Below are 15,020 nucleotides of genomic sequence, written 5' to 3'. Positions count from 1 at the left end.
TAATGCTAGGCTATAAACCAACGACACACACAGTCACATGACTTCAACACCATGGTCACATGACTTCAACAACACAGTCACATGACTTCAATGTCACCACCATTAAACTTCAGCTTGTAGTTTGATTTAGCTCAGACCTCTTCTACAAAAGCCTTTCCTCTGACTGAAAGGTGGACTGGTGAGTCGATGAGTTTTCATGCTCAATGTGATGACGTTTAACATCCCAGACAACTTCTGTAGTCTCATTTAGACACTTGTTAGCAACTAGCCTTTTTTTATCAGATGTAAAAGCTCCAACAAATCAAGACTGGAGTATTTACTGATGTATTTTATGTTGTAGAATAAAATGTGAAAATGTCTTGGACTTGGAGACTTCAGGACAACAACTATACTGAACAAAAATATAAATGCAACACTGTTTTTATTCCCAGATACACACACAGATATTACTGTGACAAGATCCTGAGGCCCACTGTTGTGCCATTCATCTGCCGCCATGTTGCAGCATCATGCACACAATTCCTGAAAGTGTAAAACATCCCTGTTCTTGTATGATCTGTGTCATCACCAGACATGTCACCAGACACGTCACGCACTGAGCACGTCTGGGATTCTCTGGATCTGCGACTTCACACAGCTGCTGAAGAGGAGCGCTCCAACAATCAACAACCTGATCAACTCTGTTCAAAGATGTGTCACTGCAGGAGGCAGATGTTGCTCACACCAGATACTGACTCGTTTTCTGATCCATGACCCCTCCCTCTCAAAAAAAAAGAAAAGAGCACATCTGTAGCCCAGGTCACACGGTTCAGTTCCTAATAAATATCTATTTTCAAAATAAAACTGCACATTTTAAAGTGGCCTTTTATTGTGACAAGCCCAGGTCACACCTGTGCAGTTATCATACCGTGTAATCAACATCTGGATATGACACACCTGTCAGGTGGAGGGATGATCCTGCTCACTGACACTCATTTAAACATATTTGTGTTGTTAGAAATAAATCTTAGATCTTTAATGTGGTGTTTATATTTTTGTTCAGTGTAGTTTCCAGGTATTAGGACTTATTCCTGTAGCTTGTTTTTGTTCGGCAAGTCACTGGATCTGGGACTGTTTTTCTAAATGATTCTTTCAATGATAGCCTCATTATTATTATTATTATTATTATTATTATTACTATTATTATTATCATTGTTGTTGTTGTTGTTGTTCCCGGATAATCACGATCCTGTAGGTTTATATTGAACACCATCAACGTAGTTGGTGAGAAATCTGAGTTGTTGAGTCAGTTTGGTGGACTGCTCCGAGTACCTCAATACCATCATCTTCAGTCGTTGTTGCCATGGAGAGCAAGCCAGTCCGAGGTGGGAATCACAACCCAGCACCGCAGAATTGAAACGAAGTGAATTATTTTATGCTGCACCACCATAATCTCAGTGATGTAATAGGATTTTAAACTCTGCGTGTTTCTTGCCAAAATGCACCTTGGGAGTTGAAATTAAAATGGAAAGTGAGAAGTTATGTCCACAGGCTTATCCGTTTGTACGTTTTTATCAAAGAACCAGATGCGCTGTGAAAAGTTGTTGACCTTTTGCCCCAATGAGCTCCAGCTCTCAGCTACATAACACTGTGTATAGAGGAACTGAATGGCACCTGTAGCTGCAGACCAGGTGTGTCCTCTGCTTCACATCCCTGGTTCTGAGTGGCAGCCTCGTCGTGTGTCTGCAGTCTGTTTGTCTGTGGACTAATGAAGAGCTGAGCAGTGGCTGCTGGGATGTGAATGCAGTGAGACTGCTGGCTGATCCATGATAATCTGAGCTGTCTGCAGCTGAGGGATGTGCTAATGCAAGTTATTAGCAGTCAGGGTCCACACACACTTATCCTGATGGACACTGTGCTAAAGCCAACTCTAACCCCTACTGACAGAGGAGAGCAGACAGTGGTCTACTGCTCATTTATCTCCTGAGTCAGTAAAGAAACTGATGCACCATGAGGGACAGAAAATGACTCAAATATAAAATGAATGCAGAAATAAATAAATAAATGCAAAATAAATACATTTTGGTAATGAAAAATGCTATTATATTATTATTTATTTATGTATTTCTGCATTTGTTTATTTATATTTAATAATGTTAATCTTCTACTACCCTGACTATGTCTCTCGTTCAGACTCTTTGGTGATGTTTTTTTTTTCGTAAAGCACCAGGCAACAGACTTTTCTTTTAGACAAACCTTAACTAGTTCCCATGAAGGAGTGTCAGCAGTACTGCCCCGTGCCTCTCTCTGCTGACTGAAGCTGAGAGGCAGAGCAGCACATTCAGTCCACACAGCAGCTGGCACAGACATCAATGAGCTTCTTTTCCTTCAAGTCAAAGTCACTAAGTTGGCAACACTGGAAAGACAAAGCTTGTGTTTACCAGTCATCGGTAAGGCAGTAGTAGAAGATCAATATAACCAATCAGGCTGAGACTGAGGAAGGACCGCCTACCCAATTAACATACGGACACAGAAATGAATAATAATGTAGAAATGCGAATAAATAAATGAATGAAAGTATAAATAAATAAATGTGGAAATAGATAAATAAATACATAATGTATAAAAAAATATTGTGGAATATTGTGGAAGTGCGCAAATAAATGGATAATGCGCAAATAAATGGATAATAATAATATGACTTCCCAAATTTATTTTGTATTTATTTATTCATACTATGTCATTTTTTGTCCTTCATACCGCTCTCTGTGACAGTCATGTGGATTTATCGCGTCCTCTTACAGCGTGTGTCATGACATTTGTTGATTCAGAATTAGAGAGGACCTGAGAGTTCAACCCTGGACAAACAGTATCTAACATACCATAATAATCCCATTCTTTAGGTTGACGGTTGTGCGGAGCGTTAATGAGGTCAGGAGAAGGCGTCAGCGTTTCAGTAGGTAGTCTGGTGAGAAAACAGGAGCAGATTTTGGACAGAAATCCTTGGAACTCAGTTTCTGGCGTTCGATATTATCGAAGACGAATAGCGGCGGTCGTGGCGTATGATCTGTGATAAAAAAAATCTGGCCAATAATGTTGGCCAAGCCGGTGTATAGCTTGGGCTCTAATTACAACCCCTTCTCTTTAAAGTAGCACTTCACCACAACACGACAAGTCCTTGATCAACAAGGCAGCAGGGAGCTGCAGTCCCACTGCTCACAGTAGCTGTGACACTGGTCCCACATAGACTTGTTACTTTCCTCTCCTTCATTTCGCTTCTCTCCCTTTTCTCACTTATCTCTCCTCTCTATTGATTCTTTTACACACACACACACACACACACACACACACACACACACACACACACACACACACACACACAGCGTTCCCATCCTTTCTTATTTCTGTGTTCCCCTCTCATTCCTGTGTTGAAATGGTGTCAGCGCTCGTCGCAGAGCAGAAAAACAAAATTCTCTGTATCTTTGATCTATTTTTACTGTTCATAGAAAGCTACCTATCTGAGCAGCTAGACTGACTGTGGGTAATTCATAACGGAAATGCTTCATTTTTTGATGTGAATGGAGCTGCCTTAACTTCTCATTTCCAGAGCTGGAACCTTCCTGGTCCAGGCTGGAAGTCTCAGGAGGTAAATTCTGGGGGGGACAAAAATAAAATCTAGCAGCAGTGACGACGAACAAAACAGCTCTTGTGTGAGAATTGATTGGATTTTTTTGACAGGTTTAATTGTACGTGACAGGACTATTTCAGGCGGGGCAGATTAGACCAAATCCAGACTTTATCTCTGAGCCGTCTCCCTCAGAAGGAGAAGGGGCCGTGGTGTTTTCTCGTTTCTCTTTGCCCGTAAGCCTCAGATGCTTGCAGGTATTTCTTGAGATAAACTTTGACCTTGGCTCTAACCTCTGTCCTCTCCCATGCCAAGAACGTGCTCCCCTCCTCAATCAGCTTTGCAGTGCAAAGCGCTGGGATCAGTTTTTATCACATCGGTCTGTTTCTCCTCACAGCTTTAAGATTTGCTGTGCCGCCACGGGAAGAGTGTGCGCTAACAATGGCTACAGCCCTCCTGGCAGTGGTAATGGTCATTCTCTCTGACTTATTGTCCAACAGTAGGAGAACAGTGCTGATTTATTGCAGACTCTGGTTGGTTAGTTTATTGTCTGGCACTCCTGAGCTCCTGTACTTCAGTAAGGTTCTGGACATTTGGGAAGAAGCTGTGATTTGTATTCCTCTGTGCCAGCGACAGTCAGAGCTGGAGTCATATTGTTTTCAGGTTGTCAGCCCATACGTGCCATTCACGTGGACACAATATCTCAGTAACACCTCGACATACATTCTTTTGGACTCAAGGATGAACTGATTAGATTTGGGTGGTCAAAGGTCAAAGGTCAAGGTCAGTGTGACTTCACAAAACACTTTTTAGCCACTACTCAAGACGTCACAGCAATTATGACAACATTTCACACAAATGGTTCATATTTTCTATGACTCTGGATAAACAGGATGTAACCTGAAACTAGTCTGAGTGGAGGAGGCAGGTGATTCTAGTTATACATTGATAGAACAGTTTTCCACATTACTCTCCAAAACGGGCGCTGAAGTTGTTCTATAGTTCATGCAAATGAAGCATTGAAGAGTTCACAGCCCATTTTTTTCTTACCAATACTATTTCCAATACCTGAACTTGTGTATCGGCTGATACCAGTGTGTTAAAAAACTTTTTTTTAACAGCACTGTACTACTAACTGTGTGTGGATGTGATTGCTGGCTCAGGTTACAGTGTTCATTTTGGGCCTTTTCATACTTGACAACATCTTGAAGAGAAAATGTAGAACTGTTGTAGCCGACTACTGCAGCTGTCACACTTGTACAAGGTGTTTGGACTGACACAGTGTAATGACTAGGAACAACATCCCTGCCTGATCTCCCAACAGAAATTCACTGTGTGTGTGTGTGTGTGTGTGTGTGTGTGTGTGTGTGTGTGTGTGTGTGTGCGCGCGCGTGCGTGCGTGCGTGTTCGGTGCAGTGATAAAAAAATATCTTGGAATAAATAACAATTCCTACACTAGTAAGACAACACCAGTACCCTAATAATATTCATTAAAATTATTGAAAAAAAAAAAGTAAAAGCATTTTTTTTTGTCTCAGCCATTGTTATAATAAACAATCTCTTAACAGTTCTAACAGCTCCTTTTCTCTTTCTTTCCCTCTTCCATCCCACTTCCCCCTCCTATTTCTCTGATGTCGTCTCTCCTGTATCTCACTCAGTGAGTCGCAGTGATTGGCTGAGTAATGTCACGTGACCAGTGCCGTAAAGTCTGGAAAAGCTGTGCCAGTTAAAACAGAAACACTCCGTCAAAATGTAATAATTTATAGGTTATAGGTCTAGACAGGACAGCATCCTAACTTTACAATATTTACCAGAAATCGATTCTTTGTCGCTTTATAACAGTAGCTGCCAGTGGCTGTGCCGTATATGTGGTGATATTTTGTGTAGCGTATCTATTTATCTATTTGTTTGTTTATTTGACTGGGACAATACATGTTAATAAATTTCAGTACAAAATACATGATGTAACATGTCAGATTTTGGCAAAAATGCTAATTACATCCTTACATCTGAGCCAAAAACATTACAAGTTAGGTTAATGCTAATCCAACTAGAGGAAGCTAACATCTGTAATATTTAACAGCTCACTCACCTATTTGAATTGGTGTTTTTACATGTTACAGCTGATGATGGTAATAACGCTGGTAGCTTGCTAGTTAACAGCAGGAGGTTTAGCAACTGTAACGTCAGTACTGCTAAGGTGTTAAAGCTTTGCTCATCGCCAAACGGGCTACCTAGCATGCTATATGAGCATGAGTATTAGCATAGTGCATGGCAGTAGTGGAGACAGTGAAGCGCCTCTGCTCACCACCCTCCTCTGAGCCAAGTGAGTGTGTTTGAGCCTCAGTCAGACCCAGACTCAGATGAGGAGTCTGTTGAGACCAGACCCAGAGGCTAGCAGACACATCAGAACGGTTAGCGCAGTTAGCATCTTTTATTTATTTGTGTTGTTTGTTAGCTTGTAACTGTCATTGGTTGACACACTGTTAGTGGCTGTGCTAATGCTTCAGGTTTCAGGTATGAAACCCTGGCTGTCTGAATCTGTTTTGTCATTGGTTCACTGCAGTTCAAGGTGGAAACACTCAGTCATGGTGTTGATGATTATTTCACTCATCATATCATATCATAACAACAAGGTTAAATACTTGATTTTCATCGGAGGGGTCTTCAAAGTAAAAAAAAAAAAAACGTTTCCAGTGTTTCATTTACACAGGTTTACAGGCTTTTAAAGGAAGTTTTGTGTTGGAGTTTGTGTTACTGACAATTCTGACTCAAAAATTGTTTGTTCACAATCAGATATGATCACGTACTTGTACATGATGTGCCATCATCCATACAAAGGCTGCAAACAATGTGTCACTCCAGCTGGTGATCTGACCAGAGATCAGAGAAGCAGTGACGTTTAGAGATGTTATTATGCAAAGAAAATAAACAGTTGTTGTTGTTTGGTAAGAAGTGCAAAAGTGTGTACAACCAGGCTACTTTCCCATCAGCCAGGTGACAGCCTTTCTCTTCAGTTGCCAACTGTGTGTATGGACGTGTGTGTCTTGTTTTACTTTCCTTTCCTCTTTCAAGGCTCTGTCACGAAAAAGAGTTTTTGCAAATGCATTTTTGACTTGGGATATTTCTAGATGTACGTCTCTATGCAGGCTCTAATGACTGTGCATAGCATGTTAAGCTCAGATCAGAGGCACCGAGCTCTCGGTAAATGGTCCGTCATGTACAGGATGCTGCTGTTGTCACTATGAAGTGGGAAGCTCCCGCTGTGTTTAGAGTCTATCATTGACAGCAAGAAAGACATATATTTCCAGTCCTTTTAACCGCATCATTTAATGTCATCATTTACTTCATTAATTGGCTTTAAAATCAAAATTCAACCAGTGAAAAAGTCTTTACTATGATATGATGTTCGAGAATTTCATAACACATAATTTTCATTGTATCTTTCTGCTGCTGGCAGTAGTGCTGTTATTTTCATATTATTGTTGTCAAACGTTCTAGTATTCAGATAACAGCAGAGTCACTCAGGTTAGCACAGTCAGCCCAGAAAATCCTATGTGCTTACAACTGAGATTACCGACAACCATTTACCTGTTCATGCAGGTGGTGCTGCAGTTAAACAGCAGGGCTGGTATTGTTTTCACTTTGTGTGTGGAACTACCACAGAGGTGGTTCTGAGAACTTTGGCAGTTTTCTTTGTGGACAGTCAAAACCGTACAAGATACAGCCACAAAACTTTAAAAGTGTGTAGTAGGGTTACCGTGGTAGTCGTTGGAGTTCAGGCACGCACCGATTACAAAACTCCCGATGTCCTGTCCCCACTCACATAAAACCCATTTGGTTCATTTTCAGTAATGGCCACTGAGTACAGATGTAATAATGTAGTAATAACTACTGAGTACTCCTGTAATAGTTTGAAAATAAACTCACTTGAAACTTGCTCAGCACAGGTAATGCATCACAATGAAACACCTTTTATTAGTGTTAAAATGGTGAGTGGAGTGATCTGTGAGTCCTTCCTGGTGGTATCTTCATGTGTTGCAGTGAAAGTCTGATAACAACACAAATAAATATCAGATCTGGATGTTGTTAAAACTTGTCTTGAATGGTCTCTGAAAATGATTTTGCTCATCAAAAGACAAAAACAAGCAAAGAGGACACTGCATACAGAAAATATCACAATGAAGACCATCAGGCTTTCTACCCAAGCACTGCTGTAGTGTATCAGTTTGAGGGAAATGGTGCAGAGTCTCTACTTTTACGTTGGCTACTGTCAGTGAAACACCAAACTTCCTGTAGATGTTTCACATTAAAAGCCTAAAACCTTAAAGGGAGAAATTATCCCTTTTCAGCCCCTAGAAAGCTTTTAATATGAAACATATTAGTTTAATTTATAGGGACTCACTACATTCAAGTTAGTGGAGACCACAACTCACCCACAATTCCTCGCCTTTCACACCTGGGGACGACCCTCCCCCAGGAACCTTACTGGCCAGTGAGTGTCGTTCAGTCTCTCTCTCTCTCTCTCTCTTCTTCTCCCTTACTTGCCGAGGAGCAGCAGCTCCTCTCTTCCTCTCTGCTCTTCAAGGAGCAACAATGCTTCCAGCCCAGGTCAGCCCTGCTACCTGAGAAAACAGCCCTCTACGGGGTGCACACATATGAAGTTGAGTACCAAGGCCCAACAATTGATGGTCACACAACAAGTCATCAAAAAGAAAGTTGAATCAAATAGTGATGGAGTTACTGCTGTGTGAAACGTACACCAGGCAGAACTGATCAGTACATCCTATTGGTGCTGCACACACCCTTCTCCCATATCCATCAACAATGTGTTTAATATAATGAAGTGAGTGTCCTGTGCTGGGCTGTCAGTACGTTGTTTGTGCAGGAACTGGCTAAAGCTTGTGGGTCTGTTGTTAATGAGCTGTTTATGTCGTTGTATACTGGTTTTCTGTTTATTTCATGTTTAAATCTTTGTTCCAGCAACATACAAGAATGATTAACAACATAATTCAGACAATGACTGAGTAGGTCCCTTATCCCCTTTTAACTCCCTGTCTGCAAAACCCAGAAAAGAGTTTGAGCTTTTTCCCTATCAAACACATCCATGGCTTCCAATCCCAACCCACACCCTCTGAGAGTCACGAGCGTAAACACCGTCTACACCTTCCAAGCCCTCTGAAGCAGGGCTTCTCTCCTCAGTTGGTGCACAATGAGCCGTGTCTTCCTGCTGCTAAAAAAACCGCTGCATCCACCCAGTGAGGATCAAGGCTGCGGCCAGCAACACACACACAGAGTGATGTTCCTGCTCTCTGAGGGTACTTATTGCTCACTCTTGTTCTGTGTGTAGGAAGAGAGCTGGCTTTGCTGTGACCCAGTCTGCTCGGGCTCAGCGACCTGTGGAGACTGCGATGGCTTTAAAGTCTTCAGACCCGCCTCAGGCAAGCACTCAGCAGCCAAGAGAGCCTCCTCTAAAGGAGCAGCTCTCTCAAAACGAAAACACTCTGACTGGATGACTGTATTCAAGATGTGGCTGCACTCGGGCGAACCGAGAAAAAATGTAACAGGTGTCAAACAGCACCATAATGTAATGATGAAAATAATTCATGTGAAATGTGAAACATGGCGGGACAGAATATATTGAGGTGTTCCTGACTTTTTTCTGGTCGTGGAAAGTATGTGTTTCAGTTATCATCACACTACACATAGAGGACGGAAATGAAGCTTTCACTCTCCTCATCAGAATCCACCAGTGGCCAGTAGGAACAACATGTCAGCTTGCAGAAACACAGAAGACGTCAAACTTTGTAGATGTTAGTGACTGATTGAACCTTATCTTTCCAGGGAGGGAATCCCTTTCCAGCTCACTGTAGTTCCTACCCACAACTACAGTGAGCTTAAATAATTATAATAATAATATAATAATTATCCCAATAATTATAATGGAACTAGAGATGAAACAGTTACTGGTTTCATGCTAAATCACAGTAAACATGCGAGATGGTTAGTATTACTGTTTAATTTTGATTATCACTATAACCGTGGTTGATAATCACTCATGCACAGCAAGCAACGTGGGTTTGTGTGTCAGTCAAAACATAGACAAGGCAGTGACAGTGCTGCTCAGAGATTTTTCAGCCTCCTAATACACTTTTTCACTAAAATTGGTGGGTATGAGGGTTTTCTAAACGCAGGTAAACCCGCTAACAAAAGGTGATTGACTCCTTTTACATGAGACGAGTTTGCCTTTCTGTTCGGAGAGGACACACACAACTGCGGGGAATAATGTCAACACCGGCAGTTACAGGCACACACACACTAGTCGCCGTGCAGACTGGCAAAACAGATCCGTCACATCTCATCCTCAGGGTGGTGCTCCTGTCAGTGTTGTAGCCTCCGTGTGAGACGCTTGGATCTGTGATTGTCATGGTTTGCCATGGCGGACATTTTATGTTTGAATTTATGTTTGGACTTTTGCCACTTCCTGTTTTATTTTGTAGTTGGTTTTCTTGTGTGTCTCTGGTTTGACTTCCTGTCTTGGTCCTGCTTCTGTGTGGTGATTGTCTGCCCCGCCCTAATGTGCTTCACCTGTTCAGTCACCCTTGTCTCCCTTGGGTCTATATTGTTTCTGCGCTCCCCTTTGTCTGTGTTGGTTCATTCTGTCACAGTGCGGGTAAGTGATAGTGATTGTTTATTTTTTAAAACTTCTTTCAGGGCTGCAGCTTCACTCTTTCATCCACAAGTGCAGTAGCTGCAGTGTTTCTGTTGTAACAGAATCATGCTGACAGGTGTGTGTGCTCTAAAAGATGTTACAGCACGGAAAATAATAATAATAAATAAACAACAATAATAACAAAATATTAATAATAATATTAATGATAATAATAATAACAAATTTACTATTCCCTTGTTTACAGAGTGAGCATGCAGCAGACAAACCCAGTAATGCTACTGGTCCCTTGTCCTCATCTGAGACTCAGATGTGTTGTTTTTATTATTTGAATGTTTTAATGCAACAAAAAGTGCTGCCAATTATTGAATTTGTGGTTTCCATTATAGAACTTTGTGAGATTATTTGTGCAATAGTACTTTTGAACATTTTGAGCACATAAATAATATATCTAAAAAAAATTAAAATATATCAAAATATATCTACATATATACACACACATATACATATATATTTACAGTATATGTATAATATATTTTTCATACATTCTTTTTTTGATCTTATGAAAAATATTAGAAATGTTAACATAACAGTGTCATTAGGAAAAGGAGACAGAGAGACGGAGAGAAGAGACAGTCTGTGGAGTCTCAGCTTTTGTTTTATCAGTGTTTTTGTGAAGTAATTAGGGTTTCCACTATTTAAATTTTATACAAATACACAGGGGTTAAAGTGGACTGCAACGATCCAGAAGAGCACTGACACCTTCAATTAATAACCAAATAAATGTGAGTGTCTAAACCATAGACTGTAAATAAAGATGGACGCAGCCTCCATGACAAATCATTACCCCCCCCAACTCCCAGCTAATTCAAAAATGAGTAAAGCGAATAGACGTGTGTGGAGCTGAGACATTGGTGCATGCAGGTTTATAAAATGTAAACAGGTGAGTTAGCATTTGATTTAGGTGGTCATGGGTGTGGTGACGGTGGAGGTCGATGAGGAGCAGAGTGACATGTGACCTTTTAGGCTGATTGAGGACCAGGTGGGCTGCTGCATTCTGGACCATGTGTAAGTCACTGTGTGTGAAGGGAGGTCCACCTGAAGAGCATTACAGTAGTGGAGGTGAGAGATAACCATGGCCTGAACCACGAGCAAACTTGTAATGTTTGATTTGGTGGCTATGTTAACTCACTTAAATAATTATATGCACTAATTATTGTTTAGAGATATTGGGGGATAGTCCTGCATTTTCTTTCCCGACCCCAATAATTTCAGTAGATTCCCTAAATATAACAGACAGCGACCTGGAGATCTTTCTCACATGTCATAGCCTTGTGTATCCTCATAACAGCCACAGACGGTCAGTCTCTCCTCCTCCGTCACTGGCTCTGCTCTGTCGGCCTACAGCAGGGGGAGGCAGGTGCCGGCAGCTCTGATCACTGTGTTCGTGGTGTTTATCAGTAAGGGTAATTAATTGGCATCAGAATAGGCTGTGTCCTGTTCCCTCCTCCGGTCTGTGTAAAACACAGCATCTTCCTCTTCTTTTTTCTTGGCATTTCTCATCATCCTCTCCTTGTTCAGAGCCCTCCCTCTCTACCATCCTCAGATGTGTTTTAATGGAAGCAGCCTCAGTGTGAGATCTCCTGCCATCGGTCATATTAAACTATACTCAACAAACCACAACCTGCACTCCACTTCCTTTCTTCTGTGCAGTGGGAGAGGCACTCATTTATTCTCTCACCATTCAGTTTTATTACTCTATTTACATTGTTTCCTATTTCTACCGCTCTCCATCTCTCCAGTAACCCCCCCCCCCCCCCTCGTCTCTCTTTCACTCGCTCTCATTTGCATAACATTGTTGCAGAAGATGTCTTTCATCTTTTCAGTATCAGATTGGAAGGAGGGAAAATTACATTACCTTTCCTGTCAAACACAAAGCGCTCCGTCTCAGAGTTCAGCAGATCAGGAGCACTGGGCCCTAAACAGCAGAGTCAGGGGATTTGGAAACCATTCAGAGGAGGGGAAGTGAACTGTAGGGAAGTCAAAGGTCAAGATAACCTATTTAGTCACATTTATAAGCTGTAATGCAAATTTGTATGAGTGGGAGCATGGATTGTGGCCTGTCTTATTAAAAAATGCTTGTGTGTGTGGTTCGGTCTGGTGTGGGTGGACAGTGAGTGCTGAATCTGTGTGAACACATTATTGTCTGGCTAATGTGTGGAGTCTTATTGGATTCACGTTGAGGCCGTTTCCCTCAGTTGCCTCATGTCTAGTCACGTCGTGGAGCTGCTCCTTCCCTCCGAACTCAGACATCCCCGGTGATTTTGGCAGAATGAGAATTGGCGTTTTGGATTTTTCCTCAGAATCCAGAGATTTATCTTCAGTGAGAAAGGACGAAAGCTGTTTCAACAGGGCTCCAGATAAAAGCCGCGCTGATAAGGAAGAAGTGGTGTTGCCTGGCTCTGAATATTTAAAGCTGCCGTCCAGGACTCTGTATGCACAGCATCTTTTCCATGTGGCTGCTTATTGAGAGGGGAATCAACACAGAGCGCCATTTACAAGTCTGTTAGTTTTCGTCGGTTATATTCATGTTGTACTAAAGAGAGAATTGCACCATGAATTCTCCAATACAAGCTGTTAGTCAAAGTCTCAAATCACAGCACATATAAACACAGGCTGGTCATTCATAAAGTGTCAGCAAATAACATTAAGAAGGACTGGAACCACCTGAACTAATAATAGCTCTTATGGTATATTCAGTGTGATAATCATGACATCAGCACAACAACACATCATGTCATACCCGGCCTGCTGATGACATTTTAACACACATACTGTTGTCATTTATATTTACTGACCTGGCAGATGCTTATCCAAAGCGACTTAGAGTGAGGGACATCACTAACGCTTCAGAGCAGTAGGAGACCTTGGTGTAAGAACTAAGTACAGTACTACATCTATTCAATGAGTGAAGGAGATCAGGTGAAGAAGTGCAGAGAAAGTTCACACCCTGCTCTGATAGACTTTGGTAGCTTGTTCCACCATCAGGGAACCACAGACCAGAACAGTCTGGACTGAGAATGTCTTGTGTGCAGGGATGTTGATACCAGACCACATTCATTAGAGGAACACAGTGGAGGAGAAGGAGCATAAGGCTGAATGACTGAGTTCAAGTAGATGGAGCAGACCCAGAAGTTACTCTGAAGGCAGCATTAGTGACTGAATCTGATTCTGACGACCATGGGTAGCCAGTGTAGGTTGATGACTGTAAAACCATAAAACCAAAACCATGAAAGTATGACCATCTAACCCCGATATTTATCGACTTTAAATCATACATTTTTTTATCAGAAACATGGCTCAGTGATGATACAGTATCTTTCTGTTCAGTACCTCAGTATAATGCTGTGCATTCATGGAGAAAAAACAAAACGGGTGGAGGAGTTTCAATCTTTGTTCACAGCAATTTCAGCTTATTGAGAGGAAAGAGCTCAGCATTAGTTCAGATATGATTGAAGATGAATCATTTGATCACTACAGAAGTGTGATGTATTCACCTGAGAAAACAATGTTGCCCCTGTTTTTATGGAGGAAATTCTGCTCTGCAGAATCGCTCCTTCATTCCTACTGTTTTCCTCCGACTTCCCCTCCCCTTGTGTTTCCCTGTGTTGTTTTCCCTGGTGAATCCTTTGTCTACATTTGCCTCACATTATCATCCCCGGACTTCCTGGTTTGCCTGCCAGGCTTGGCCCTAGCCTGTCTCCTGTGCCTACTGTGCCCTGGCTCTGCAGACTGTGCCTCCACCTGCCCCGCTCCACAATCTTCGATAAACTACGTTAGCACATCCTGTAATAAACTTGTTCTGTTTGAACTTTAATGGTTTCTGTCTCTACATTTATTACATTTGGCTCCACAACTTTAAAACATCAAACCATTTTTCTGTTAATGAGGCAAACATTTTGTTCTCAAGTGAATGCATTACACTTCTGGGCTTTTCATAGAAATACTAAGTGCTAGTACTTTTAATGATGCTGTCTTCTACTGTGGAGTTTGTTTCAAAGGAAAGGCATGTGTTCTTCTTGAACACTCTAAATGTAACCAGACCAGTATTGGCTCCACGGTCGGACTGGGAAAGAAATTCAGTCTTGGACTGATCCACTGGGACCGACCCCATAAATGACACTGATGGAGCTGGTGAAGACTTTAAAAACTTTATGGATGTTTTGACGGTCCACCGGCCGACCGGGATTTGAGCCAGTAGTCCTCATGTCATGTGTTTCTTCTTCAGTGGAGAAAATTCTGAAGGTGTCTTTCACCTGAACGCTACGCACTGCACTGTGACATCTCAACTGTGGTTGGAGCCTGTGTGTTTATAAACGTGGGGAGGTACAACTGGCTAACAGGAGGGACTCACATGCACTAACATGCACATGCATATGCACTAACATGCAGATGCTACCAGACTCAAACTTTAAACTCAAAACTAGTTTACATGAGAAACCTGGTCTGAAGATGAAATATTGTGAGTAACTCATTTAAGGCCTTGATGGAGAAGGTTTCATGGGAGGGGAAATTCAATCATCATGATGCTGAATATATTTACATCTATATTTAACAAAAGCTTTCCACTTGTTGAAATGAACCGAAAATGAAACTTTGGATGACTCCAGGTGTAGGAAGGTCATCTACAACAAAAATTACATTAGATAAAAAATGTGTTTTCCCCATGTCATATTACCTCATTAA

The sequence above is a fragment of the Seriola dumerili genome, unplaced genomic scaffold, assembly GCF_002260705.1.
Source record: "Seriola dumerili isolate Sdu_G_001 unplaced genomic scaffold, Sdu_1.0 BDQW01000078.1, whole genome shotgun sequence".
Classification (NCBI taxonomy): domain Eukaryota; kingdom Metazoa; phylum Chordata; class Actinopteri; order Carangiformes; family Carangidae; genus Seriola; species Seriola dumerili.
The sequence above is the reverse complement of the archived record's forward strand: the minus strand, read 5'-3'. Positions refer to the sequence as shown.